Genomic DNA, 13482 nt, shown 5'->3' on the forward strand with positions numbered 1-13482 from the left:
AGGAACCTGGGCGTCTCGGAGGGGTGGGGCTGAGCGGTCGCCCGAGCGGCTGACTGCGCATGTGCGGTTGGCGGTGGCGGGAGATTGCCGCGTCGCGCGCGCGGTCCCGAGTCTGGTGCTGCGTGCCCTTGAGGTTTTGAGGAGCTGGCCCCGACGGCGCTTTTTGACTGGAACCGACTCTGCCTAAAATGTTTCAAAGCACTTTTGTACTGGAACTCCACAGTGTAAATTCACATTGTTCATGAGCCTTCTTATGCAGCATCAGGACCGGCATTATAATATTTCTCCCCACCCTGACAGGAATGGGAGCTGAGAGGCTGAGCTGTGGCCATGTCACGACCAGGCCCCACTAGATAGCAGTCAGTGAAGGCAGAGGCGGCCAGTGCGAAAATGGTACCACGGAGGAGAAGGAGTGAACCAGACCCGGGCCGGGATGTATTTCCGTGGAGAACTAAATGGTTTACTCTTGAAACCTTTTTCTTTCTTGGAAATTGGTTTATCATACGTGGCCTTTGGGTTTCCCAGGCGGCTCAGTGGTAAAGAATCCGCCTGCCAATGCAGAAGACAAAGGAGACTTGGGTTAGGAAGATCTTCTGGAGGAGGAAATGGCAACCCACTTCAGTATTCTTGCCTGAAGATCCAGTGGACAGAGGAGCCTGATGGGCCACAGTCCAGGGGGTCGCAAAGAGTCGTTGGTGACTGAGGATGCACAGCACGTGACCTTTGCTATGACCTCTAAGGTAAGTCTTCAGTACGGTTTTCACGAACTATAGTGACGTGAACGTGTGAATAGTGACGTGAATGTGTGAATAGGGTTATCGAATGGCAAACGTTAAAAAGACATTGATCTATCATTCCTACCAGTGGTTATGCAATTGCTGGTCACTGAATCTGGACTCAGTCAAATCGGATCCTGCCATGTCCTGAGCAAAACTGTCAGGTAGATGTGCTCTCTCCTTGTTTTTCTTCCTCCTTCTCTAGTCGGAGTTCCCATTCCACCCATTGGAAAGGAAAGCGATGGTTTCCCAACAAATGATGAATCTGTTCACAGGAAAGTGTTTAGATGTTGCTATGTGGGTGGGTCTTAACTACATTAAAAAATTTTTTTTAAACACTTTATTTCTAAAAAAATTATTAACCATCATCTGAGCCTTCAGCAAGTTAGTCTTTTCATGTAAGTAGAGCCAGTTGATGGAAGCCCACTGGTGGAGGGTCTTGCCCCAGTGTTGATGGCTACTGGTTGATTCATGTAGTGGTTGCTAAAACCAGCTACGTTTTAAGGAGAGGAAGAAGGTTTGGAATAGACCAATCTGGGTGGCACTGTCCTGTGTGACCAGGGCTAGTTAGTGACAATCTCTGTGAGCTTCAGTTTTGTGGCTGGTAAAATGGGCAGTTGGTTGTCTGTTAGAGCCAGTGGATGGAAGCTCTCTATTATACTTTATACTATTAATTGTTACATTAAATTACAGAAATGCATTTAATATATTAAATTACATAAATTTACAAGTAATTTGTGTTAAAAACAAAGTTCACAAAACTCAAAACTCATCTTTTTGTAATTGTTTTAGCTACGCTGATAAGATGAATTACGATGGTTGTATCTGTGGAAATACTGTTTATTGGTGTGATACTGCCTATCTCTTCTCAGCTCTGCATTCAGAGATGTGTTGGTAGCTTGAAACCAGCCATTGTGGAAGTATTAGCACCATGGAAATTGTCAAATGCTACAAAGCAGGGCTTGAATTTATTGTTGATTGTCTCTAGACTTAAGAAAGTGATAGCAAAAATCTTAATGAAGATTAAAGTTAAAATGTTTCGTGCCTGTGGCTGTCATATAGTCAATACCACCCACTCATAATTGAGGAAATATTCTTTCGTTCTTTGACAACTGTCATGATTGATTTCAGCAAAGAAGCTGCTTACCTCAGTGAAGAACAAGTGAAGCTCTGGCATACATCTTCATTGTTTCACTTTTGTCCTTAAAGAAAATATCAGCCAACATTCTTGTTAGAACTACATTCTTGGTCAATAATGTGCACAGCTTCTTTGCTTGTATTAGCCAGAAATCAAGTGTTTATTTATTGTTTGCATTTGTGACACTGCTGTTGGTGAAATAATTTTAAAAACTGATAGTGGATTTTGCAAGAAATGGCAAGTCACACCGAAGTATAAGTGTTTGGAGTTTACAATTAAGAGTCATGTATTGTATTATTGATTATAAATTGTGTGCTAAGCATTCTTTATATCAGCTAACTGGTTTAAAAAAAATACTAGCACATCACTGAGGGAAGTACTATTTAAATCCTAGTACAAATTCCTATTATATAGTATTCAATAAATGATGGCAGATTGGTTTTTTTTTAAGTTTTATTGAGACATAATTTACACACCATTAAAGAACCTATTGTAAGTGAACAACTTAATGGTTTTTAGTGAACTTACAGAGTTGTGAAACCATCACCACACTCTAGTTTTAGAACATTTTCATCACCTATATAAGATCCTTCTGTCCATGCTCAGTCAACCCCTACTCCTTCTCCCAGCCCCAGGAAGCCATTAATCTACTTCACATCGCTACAGATTTGCCTTTTGTGGGCATTTTATATAAATGTAATCATATAATACATGGTCTTTTGTACCTGGCTTCTTTCACTTAGAATAAGTGTTTTTAAGATTCATCTACTTTGTTAATTGTATCAGTAGTTTGTTTCTTTTAATTGCAGAATATTATTTCATTGTGTTGTCTGTTCACCAGTTGGAGGACATTTGGATTCTTTCCAGCAATGTTCCATAATAGCAACAAGTTTTTTCTAAGATTTAGCCTAGAATGGGCTCTCAAACTATTTCCTGAATGAATATATTAGCAAGTGAATGAGTCAAGGTGAAAGACGGAACCTGGATGGACACAAGACTTTTGGGCTCTAGGCCTGGCTCTGTCCCTAAGTGTTAGTGCTACTGACCAGGTAGGGACCAGGAGTCTCTGGGCTTTCATTTCTCAGCCATAAAATGATCAAGTTGGTTTAAATGATCTGTAAGCTCTGTCCTGAGTTTAGATTATAATGTACTGTAATGGTCAGTGTTTAGTTCCACTCCTTGGGATCTTGATTCTATTGGTCTAGTGTGGGACTGGTCATGTATACTTTTAGAAAGCTCTCTAAGTAATTCTAATAAGTAGTCAAGATTGAGAACCACTGATTTATCTGCTAAAGCTAAAATGTAATCTAGTAGATTTATGTACACAGATATCCTAGCTCTGAGATTCATTAACATAGTATATTTGTCACCAACCAATAAGATTTTGCATATATAGTACTTTTTAAATGGTAGAAACTCAGATTATAGTCAAAGTGAAATTTTAACAATATTTCAATGGTTAGTATTTCATGTAGATTCTATCCATTTATCTTCTTGGAAAACTTACTGACAAGGCATTGTATAAATTCTGGGGGGCTTTTTCATTTCCTCTTGATTGCTTTACTGTTTCTCCATAACCATGTACATTCTTTCTTCTGTGTTTTTGAAAACAATGCTTATGTGTGATCAAGAGAGTTCCTTTAAATGGGAAACTGAGATGAAGAAGTGAAGCTTTTCTTTCATGGTGTTTGGTACATGTGGGCTTTTTGGCTGCCTGTTAAAGGGGATTCACAATCTGAGAGGGAAGATGTAGGGTACGGAGTTAGAGAAGGCGAGGTTCAGAAAAAGAATGAGACCAGCACTTTACAGGAACAGATCACCTGAAAGCCGGGAGGTTGAAGTTGGTTCTTGTTCTCCATGGCCAGCTCTTCGGCATGTGGAAGGCTGCCGAGTTCACTTTCCCGCCTGGGCTTTCAAGACCTCCTCAAGAGGACGCCCTGTGCCTTAGTGAGCGGTACAAGTCCTGTGTAAGGGCGTTATTGGTTTTCCACGTAACCTGAGGAATATTGGCCTCTCTCTCTCTCTCACTTCCTCTTTTCTCTAACTCCCTTACCCTACAGAAGATACTGCCTGTTAGGAAAATCTGCTGAGACATAGCAGAGGGTAGTGGACATGAGGATTCCAAGAGGGAAGCTGAGCCTATGAAGCTGGATTGGAGACATAGCTAGAACAAGTTAAACTGGCAACAGGGACCTTCTGCCTAAAAATAATGGGTTGCATATAGAGGTAGACATGAACCAAAGGAACATTTGAAGTACAGTATTCAGAAGGCTCCCAGGAGACCTGAGTGTGAGAGGATAATATTGTCTAGACTAAAGTCACTGAAGAGCAATTACAGAAATATGTCAGGGAGCTGGGAGCAAACAGTGCCAATGATGGTTGGAGAGAGTACAACATGTCATCATTGTTAGCAAATATTTAAATGAAGTTTCCCACTTTATATAAGTGGTTTGAGGACCATGGCAATGACCAGAACCATGCCCTGCAGTCTTTGCTGTTTGTCCTCTTGCAGTGTGTTTTGGCACCCCTCAGTCTCACTGCTGTGACGGGTGAGCCCACAAGCCACCTATTTCACATGGGAATGACTCGTCACGTGGCGAGTCAGGGTCATCCCAGGAGCCTTGACAGACTTCGATGTCTGTCTTTGATGTCTATCAACTCCTTACCTGTGCCCTCAGCCCATCTTACTGGCTGACTTTGTCCTTTAAAGTGCTCAGAATGCAATACACAGAGAACAGTAGACCATTTCTTCTAGAACAGAATCACCAGTGCTTTATGGACACTTTACAGATCAGTGTGCTTAAATCATTTTTTTTTTAATTTTTTTATTAAATTAGTTTATTTATCTATTTTTTAACTTTACAATATTGTATTTGTTTTGCCATACCTTGACATGAATCCACCATGAGTGTACATGGGTTCCCCTTCCAGAACCCCTCTCCCACCTCCCTCCCCATCTTATCCCTCTGGGACATCCCGGTGCACCAGCCCCGAGCACCCTGTATCATGCATCAAACCTGGACTGGCAATTCGTTTCACATATAATAATTTACATGCTTCAATGGCATTTTCCCATATCCTCCCGCCCTCGCCCATAGAGTCCATAATACTGTTCTATATATCTGTGTCTCTTTTGCTGTTTCGCATACAGGATTATCTTTACCGATTTACTAAATTCCATATATATGTGTTAGTATACTTACTGTATTGGTGTTTTTCTTTCTGGCTTACTTCACTCTGTATAATAGGCTCCAGTTTCATCCACCTCATTAGAACTGATTCGAATGTATTCTTTTTAATGGCTGAGTAATATTCCATTGTGTATATGTAGTACAACTTCTTTATCCATTCGTCTGCTGATGGGCATCTAGGCTGCTTCCATGTCCTGGCTATTATAAACAGTGCTGCAATGAACATTGGGGTACACGTGTCTCTTTCAATTCTAGTTTCCTCAGTGTGTATGCCCAGCAGTGGGATTGCTGGGTCATATGGCAGTTCTATTTCAAGTTTTTTGAGAAATCTCCACACTGTTCTCCATAGTGGCTATACTAGTTTGCATTCCCACCAACAGTGTAATAAGGTTCCCTTTTGTCCACACCCTCTGCAGCATTTATTGTTTGTAGACTTTTGGATAGCGGTCATTCTGACTGGTGTGAAATGGTACCTCATTGTGGTTTTGATTTGCATTTCTCTGATAATGAGTGATGTTGAGCATCTTTTTATGTGTTTGTTAGCCATCTGTATGTCTTCCTTGAAGAAATGTCAGTTTAGTTCTTTGGCCCACTTTTTGATTGGGTCGTTTATTTTTCTGAAATTGAGCTGCAGGAGTTGCATGTATATTTTTGAGATTAATTCTTTGTCCATTGCTTCGTTTGCTATTATTTTCTCCCATTCTGAAGGCTGTCTTTTCACCTGGCTTATAGTTTCCTTTGTTGTGCAAAAGCTTTTAATTTTAACTAGGTCCCACTTGTTTATTTTTGCTTTTATTTCCAATATTCTGGGAGGTGGGTCATAGAGGATCCTGCTGTGGTTTATGTCAGAGAGTGTTTTGCCTATGTTTTCCTCTAGGAGTTTTATAGTTTCTGGTCTTATGTTTAGGTCTTTAATCCATTTTGAGTTTATTTTTGTGTATGGTGTTAGAAAGTGTTCTAGTTTCACTCTTTTACAAGTGGTTGACCAGTTTTCCCAGCACCACTTGTTAAAGAGATTGTCTTTTCTCCATTGTATATTCTTGCCTCCTTTGTCAAAGATAAGGTGTCCATAGGTGCGTGGATTTATCTCTGGGCTTTCTATTTTGTTCCATTGATCTATATTTCTGTCCTTGTGCCAGTACTATACTGTCTTGATGACTGTGGCTTTGTAGTAGAGCTTGAAGTCAGGCAGATTGATTCCTCCAGTTCCATTCTTCTTTCTCAAGATTGCTTTGGCTATTCGAGCCTTTTTGTATTTCCATACAAATTGTGAAATTATTTGTTCTAGTTCTCTGAAAAATACTGTTGGTAGCTTGATAGGGATTGCATTGAATCTATAGATTGCGTTGGGTAGTATACTCATTTTCACTATATTGATTCTTCCGATCCATGAACATGGTATATTTCTCCATCTATTTGTGTCCTCTTTGATTTCTTTCACCAGTGTTTTATAGTTTTCTATATATAGGTCTTTTGTTTCTTTAGGTAAGTATATTCCTAAGTATTTTATTCTTTTCGTTGCGATGGTGAATGGAATTGTTTCCTTAATTTCTCTTTCTGTTTTCTTGTTGTTAGTGTATAGGAATGCAAGGGATTTCTGTGTATTGATTTTATATCCTGTAGCTTTACTGTATTCATTGATTAGCTCTAGTAATTTTCTGGTGGAGTCTTTAGGGTTTTATATGTAGAGGATCATGTCATCTGCAAACAGTGAAAGTTTTACTTCTTCTTTTCCAATCTAGATTCCTTTTATTTCTTTTTCTGCTCTGATTGCTGTGGCCAGAACTTCCAAAACTACGTTGAATAGAAGTGGTGAGAGTGGGCACCCTTGTCTTGTTCCTAACTTTAGGGGAAATGCTTTTCAGTTTTTCACCATTTAGGATAATGTTTGCTGTGGGTTTGTCATATACAGCTTTTATTATGTTGAGGTATGTTCCTTCTAGTCCTGCTTTTTGAAGGGTTTTTAGTGTACAACTTCTGAATATACTTTTTCTTAAATTGTGAAACACTAGATCTATTCCTAGCCAAAAAGGTTTGATCTGGTTCTCTACATGAGATTGTTTTAGGTTTGCTAGTCTGAGACTGATTGACATTTAGGGTCAGTGAAAATCTACTTATTCTATAGGTATCCCCTTCTCTGTGGCTAACTTCAGCTTCTTTCTCAGGAGGGCCATCTATATCCGTTGTAATGTAGCCCCAGGGAACAGGACTTCTTAAAAAAAAAAAAAAAACAGGTTGAGTCAATTCAGGAGTCATGCAAATAAAGTTAAAAAATACAAGGAGAATTGTGATAGAAGTGCTTTTTCAAATAAGGTAAAAAAAAGAGCTAGATTTCACACCATCTGTTTTATGTGTACTCACTACTGCTTTTAATGAACTGCTGTGTCACATTTTAAGCTTAGAAGACAAAAAATATACTAAATTCAAGGCTGTATCCTCTGGGAGAGCAATAAAAATACTTTTGAGTTGAGAATACAACTTTAAGTGCTAGTGAAGTTCAGTAGAAAAATTAAGTCAAAGTGCCAAGCTTATTAACCAAGTATTAATAACAGAAGTATTTAATAATTTACAAAAGGAAACAAAAAAAGGGAAAGTAATTGTCAAGTAACTTCTAACTGAGCAGTAACTCCAAGGTGATGTTTAACACTATATACATTCGTACTAAATACATTCATAACACTCAGTACATCTATATTTTCTCAATATGGTAAGAGACTATCTTGGATTTTTCTTTTCTTTAACAAAGTAACTAAATATTAAAAACTGAATATACAAACTACTATACATAAAATAGATAAGCAATAAGGATTTACTGTATAGCACAGGGAACTATAATATCTTGTAATAATCTAAAAAGGAAAATAATCTGAAAATACATACACACACACACACACACACACACACATATATATATATATAAATAACTGGATCATTTTGCTGTATACCTAAAACTAACACAATACTGTGATTTTAAAAACTGAAAAATGTTTAAAATCTTTTCCTCTTCCAGGCTTAGAAATATATATAGGACAAATAAGAGGATACTAATGGTATGTCAGTATGGCATAGGACCAAGCTGGAAAGGCAGCAAGCCTTCTGGAACAGTGATGAGCTGGGCATAGGTTGCAACAGTATTTTGTCATCTCCCTGTTGCCCACTGCCTCCTGAGGGTCAGATGTTAGGTTCTGGGAGAGGAATCCAACCGAGGCCCTTGGGCTATGGAGCTTTAAACTGCAAGCATAGGGTAGCATCAGCCCCTCCCCTGGCATGGTAAGGAGCTAAGATCCAAAAGCAGAACCTTGGCTGCAGCCCTAATCTGCCAGCTCAGCTAGGGAAGCACCAGCTCTTTCCCCAGTGAGATCAGGTGCCAGGGTCCAATCCTTGATACTGACCAGGGTTTATTCCTTATATAGTTGGCTGCCATATCTTCTATGAAGCTCTACCTGCAAGGGATCCACCGTGGACCAGTTATCCCTTACCTCTTAGGTATCATTTGCTTGTTTAATTGAGCTTAATGTGAGTTGCCAATATAGGAAGAAATAAGTCAGTATTTCCCTTCTCTTGAATTTACTCTATGCTGCTGATTTGGAGCCTGGTGGGCCACAGTCCATGTGGTTGCAAAGAGTAGGACACAAGTTAGCAACCAAACAATAACAAAGCTGAGTTGGTGTCTTGAATAAAGTTTGTTCTGATGGTTAAATAAAATAAAATAGTAACTTATATTTTGCTTTGGATATAAAATGCATTTGTATATATGCTATTCTGAAAATACCTAGCATTTCAAAGGAAAGTATAAAATCATAATTGGCTGAACATTTGATAAAGGCCTATGATTTGTCGGATGGGAACTATGAGTTTTAAGATTTATTCAGTTGATCCATCATTCTTTTTTTTAAAAAAAAACTTTTGAGATAGTTCCATATCATAAAGTTCACCTACTTAAAGTATACAATTCAGTGTTTTTAAATATATTTATGGAGTTGTGCAACCATCATCATTATCTAATTTTAGACCATATTCAACTCAAAAAGAAACCTTACACATATTAACAATCACCCCCCATTCTCTGTTTTCCCTCCCCCAGCCCTTGGCAACCACTAGTTTCTATGTCCACTGATTTGTATATTTTTGACGCTTCATTAGATAGTATCATAAAATATGTGTTCTTTTCTGAGTTTTTCCTCTCCAATCCGTTTTATTTTTTATTTTTTTTTAAATTTAGCATATCAGGAAATCATTTTTTCAATAAACATTTATTGTGCTTCTGTTATTACATAGTGCTATAGGCCCTGGAAATATCAAAATAAATAAAACACTCTTCTTTGAAGTAACTTAGAGTAGTGGTCCTTGACACTGTTATTAAGTCAGGATTCTCCAGAGAAACAGAACTAATAGGATATATATATATAGTAAGAACAAAAAAGAATAAAGAGTGTCACTTGTTAGCCATTTCTATAAGGGTTAAGTCACAACCCACTGTCGCTGCCCACCAACAGTGCATCCTGAGGGGAATTCAGGATGATAAACAGGATGAAGCATTCTGTGCTTGGGATAATTATATATATATATATATACACACATACATATATCTCAGGAAGAATTTCAGTGACCTCAGATTCTTGCCCCTCCCCATACACAGAAAAGCACTGAAATTATTAACTTGAGATATTTGTTCTTCGTGATCAGCATTAATTTTTACCAAGTTGTATGTTTGACTGTATGTATTTTCCAGCTAAACAATTCAGATGTATGCTGGCTCCTCCCCTATCTCTGGGGAGTGGTTCCTCAGAAATGTCTCCCAGGTTAGAATCTTCACTAAGCCCCTGAATAAAACTTGAAGTCACAATTCTCCTGGTGTGCATTCTTCTTTAAGTCAACTATATATATATATATAGTTGTTGACTTTATATATATATATGGAGATTTATTATAGAAATTGGCTCACCCAGTTATGGAGGCTGAGAAGTCTCATGATCATCTGCAAAGTCGAGAAATCAGGTGGTGTATTCAGTCCAAGCCCAGAGGCCTGAGAACCAAGAGTGCTGACCTTCTAGAGCAGAAGAAGATGGATGTCCCAGCTTGAGCAGAGGGAGCAAATTTTCTCTCTCAGCCTTTCTATGCTATTCAGTCCCTCAATAGATGGTGTGATGCCTACCCATATCGGTGAGAGCAGTCTTCTTTACTCAGTCAGTTGATTTAAATGCTGATTTCTTCTAGAAACATTCTCACAGACATATCCAGAAACAATGTTTTTCCACTATCTGGGCATCTCTTAGCCCAGTTAACACATAAAAATAATCATTACATCCTAAGATCAAGGTCCCTCTTATTTTGTCAAATATTTTATAAAATCCCTTATGTATCAAGAAATGAAGTTCAAATTTAATATAATATACTTATGCACATAATTTAAGAATCAACATTGTCCTGAGAAGCTGGGGACAGGGAGGAATGGGGAATTGTTTAATGAGTATGGACTTTTAATTTTGGAAGATAGAAATGTTCGGGAAATCAGTTGGACAACAATGTGAATGTATTTAACACTACTAAAACAGATGGTCAATACCAAAATCAGATTGATTATATTCTTTGCAGCCAAAGAGGGAAAAGCTCTATACAGTCAGCAAAAACAAGACTGGGAGCTGACTGTGGCTCAGATCATGAACTCCATATTGCCAAATTCAGACTTAAATTGAAGAAAGTAGGGAAAACCACTAGACTATTCAGGTATGTGGAGAAGGCAATGGCATCCCACTCCAGTACTCATGCCTGGAAAGTCCAATGGATGGAGGAGCCTGGTAGGCTGCAGTCCATGGGGTCGCTAAGAGTCAGACACGATTGAGCGACTTCACTTTCACTTTTCACTTTCATGCATTGGAGAAGGAAATGGCAACCCACTCCAGTATTCTTGCCTGGAGAACCCAGGGACGGGGGAGCCTGGTGGGCTGCCATCTATGGGGTCGCACAGAGTCGGACACGACTGAAGCAACTTAGCAGCAGCAGCAGCATTCAGGTATGACCTAAATCGAATCCCTTACGATTATACAGTGGAAGATACAAATAGATTCAAGGGATTAGATCTGATAGAGTGCCTGATGAACTATGGACGGAAGTTCGTGACATTGTACAGGAGACAGGGAGCAAGACTATCCCCAAGAAAAAGAAATGCAAAAAAACAAAATTGCTGTTTGAGGAGGCCTTACAAATAGCTGTGAAAAGAAGAGAAGTGAAAAGCAAAGGAGAAAAGGAAAGATACACCCATTTGAATGCAGAGTTCCAAAGAATAGCAAGGAGAGATAAGAAAGCCTTCCTCAGCGATCAGTGCAAAGAAATAGAGGAAAACAACAGAATGGGAAAGACTAGATATCTCTTCAAGAAAATTAGAGATCCCAAGGGAACATTTCATTCAAAGATGGGCTCAATAAAGGACAGAAATGGTATGGACCTAACAGAAGCAGAAGATACTAAGAAGAGGTGGCAAGAATACACAGAAGAACTATCCAAAAAAGATCTTCACGATCCAGATAATCACGATGGTATGATCACTCACCTAGAGCCAGACATCCTGGAATGTGAAGTCAAGTGGGCCTTAGGAAGCTTCACTACGAACAAAGCTAGTGGAGGTGATGAAATTCCAGTTGAGCTATTTCAAATCCTAAAAGATGATGCTGTGAAAGTGCTGCACTCAATATGCCAACAAATCTGGAACACTCAGCAGTGGCCACAGGACTGGAAAAGGTCAGTTTTCATTCCAATCCCAAAGAAAGGCAATGCCAAAGAATGCTCAAACTACCGCACAATTGCACTCATCTCACACGCTAGCAAAGTAATGCTCAAAATTCTCCAAGCCAGGCTTCAACAGCACGTGAACCATGAACTTCTAGATGTTCAAGCTGGTTTTACAAAAGGCAGAGGAACCAGAGATCAAATTGCCAACATCTGTTGGATTATAGAAAAAGCAAGAGAGTTCCATAAAAACATCTATTTCTGCTTTATTGACTATGCCAAAGCCTTTGACTGTGTGGATCACCACAAACTGTGGAAAGTTCTTAAAGAGATAGGAATACCAGACCACCTGACCTGCCTCTTGAGAAATCTGTATGCAGGTCAGGAAGCAACAGTTAGAACTGGACATGGAACAACAGACTGGTTCCAAATCAGGAAAGGAGTACGTCAAGGCTGTATATTGTCACCCTGCTTATTTAACTTATATGGAGAGTACATCATGAGAAACGCTGGGCTGGATGAAGCACAAGCTGGAATCCAGATTGCCGGGAAAAATATCCATAACCTCAGATATGCAGATGACGCCACCCTTGTGGCAGAAAGTGAAGAAGAACTAAAGAGCCTCTTGATGAAAGTGAAAGAGGAGAGTGAAAAAAGTTGGCTTAAAACTCAACATTCAGAAAACTAAGATCATGGCATTTGGTCCCATCACTTCATGGCAAGTAGATGGGGAAACAGTGGAAACAGTGACAGACTTTATTTTGGGGGGCTCCAAAATCACTGCAGATGGTGACTACAGCCATGAAATTAAAAGACACTTGCTCCTTGGAAGAAAAGTTATGACCAACCTAGACAGCATATGAAAAAGCAGAGATATTATTTTGCCAACAAAGTTCCGTCTAGTCAAGGCTATGGTTTTTCCAGTATTCATGTATGGATGTGAGAGTTGGATTATAAAGAAAGCTGAGTGCCAAAGAATTGATGCTTTTGAACTGTGGTGTTGGAGAAAACTTCTTGAGAGTCCCTTGGACTGCAGGGAGATCCAACCAGTCCATCCTAAAGGAAATCGGTCTGGAATATTCATTGGAAGGGCAGATGTTGAAGCTGAAAGTCCAATACTTTGGCCACCTGATTTGAAGAACTGACTCATTTGAAAATACCCTGATGCTGGGGAAGATTGAAGGCAGGATGAGAAGGGGACAACAGAGGAAAAGATGGTTGGATGGCATCACTGACTCGATGGACATGAGTTTGAGTAAACCCCGTGAGTTGGTGATGGACAGGGAAGCCTGGCGTGCTGCAGTTCATGGGGTCGCAAAGATTCGGGCACAACTGAGTGGCTGAACTGAACTGAACTGAAACTGTACATTTAGATAGGGCATGCCATATTTTAAAATGGCTAAGGTGGAAATTTCTTATGTGTATTTTAGCACATTTTTTTAAAAAAAATCAACATTGCCCTAAAGATAATATAAAGGAAACATAAAAAGTTGTTTATAATGAAATAATGTGTGTATCCAACAGGTTAGTTTTCAGGCAGTTAGGCAGGAAAATAAAATGATCTAGTCAGATGTCTTCATCTGTTAACAATGAACAAGAAGGTTAGAAGTCTTTTCTTACAAAGGGTACAGGACAGAGAAAGAGCAGAGGC

General features: G+C 39.2%; 1 protein-coding gene across 2 annotated transcripts in view; it reads left to right on the forward strand.

Annotated features, from left to right (window-relative positions):
• The first annotated feature begins 25 nt into the window (after positions 1-25).
• Positions 26-13482, forward strand: part of LOC145530420 (uncharacterized) — a 143374-nt gene continuing 129917 nt past the window's right edge. Inside the window, exon 1 of one of the 2 annotated variants that reach the window (XM_081551810.1) lies at positions 26-740. The gene's annotated coding sequence lies outside the window, so the exon portion shown is untranslated. The remainder of the gene's footprint in view (positions 741-13482) is intronic. The other variant, XM_081551809.1, reaches the window with a different exon arrangement.

Source organism: Giraffa tippelskirchi, chromosome 12 (genome assembly GCF_054371585.1).
Source record: "Giraffa tippelskirchi isolate mGirTip1 chromosome 12, T2T-mGirTip1v1.2.pri, whole genome shotgun sequence".
Classification (NCBI taxonomy): Eukaryota; Metazoa; Chordata; class Mammalia; order Artiodactyla; family Giraffidae; genus Giraffa; species Giraffa tippelskirchi.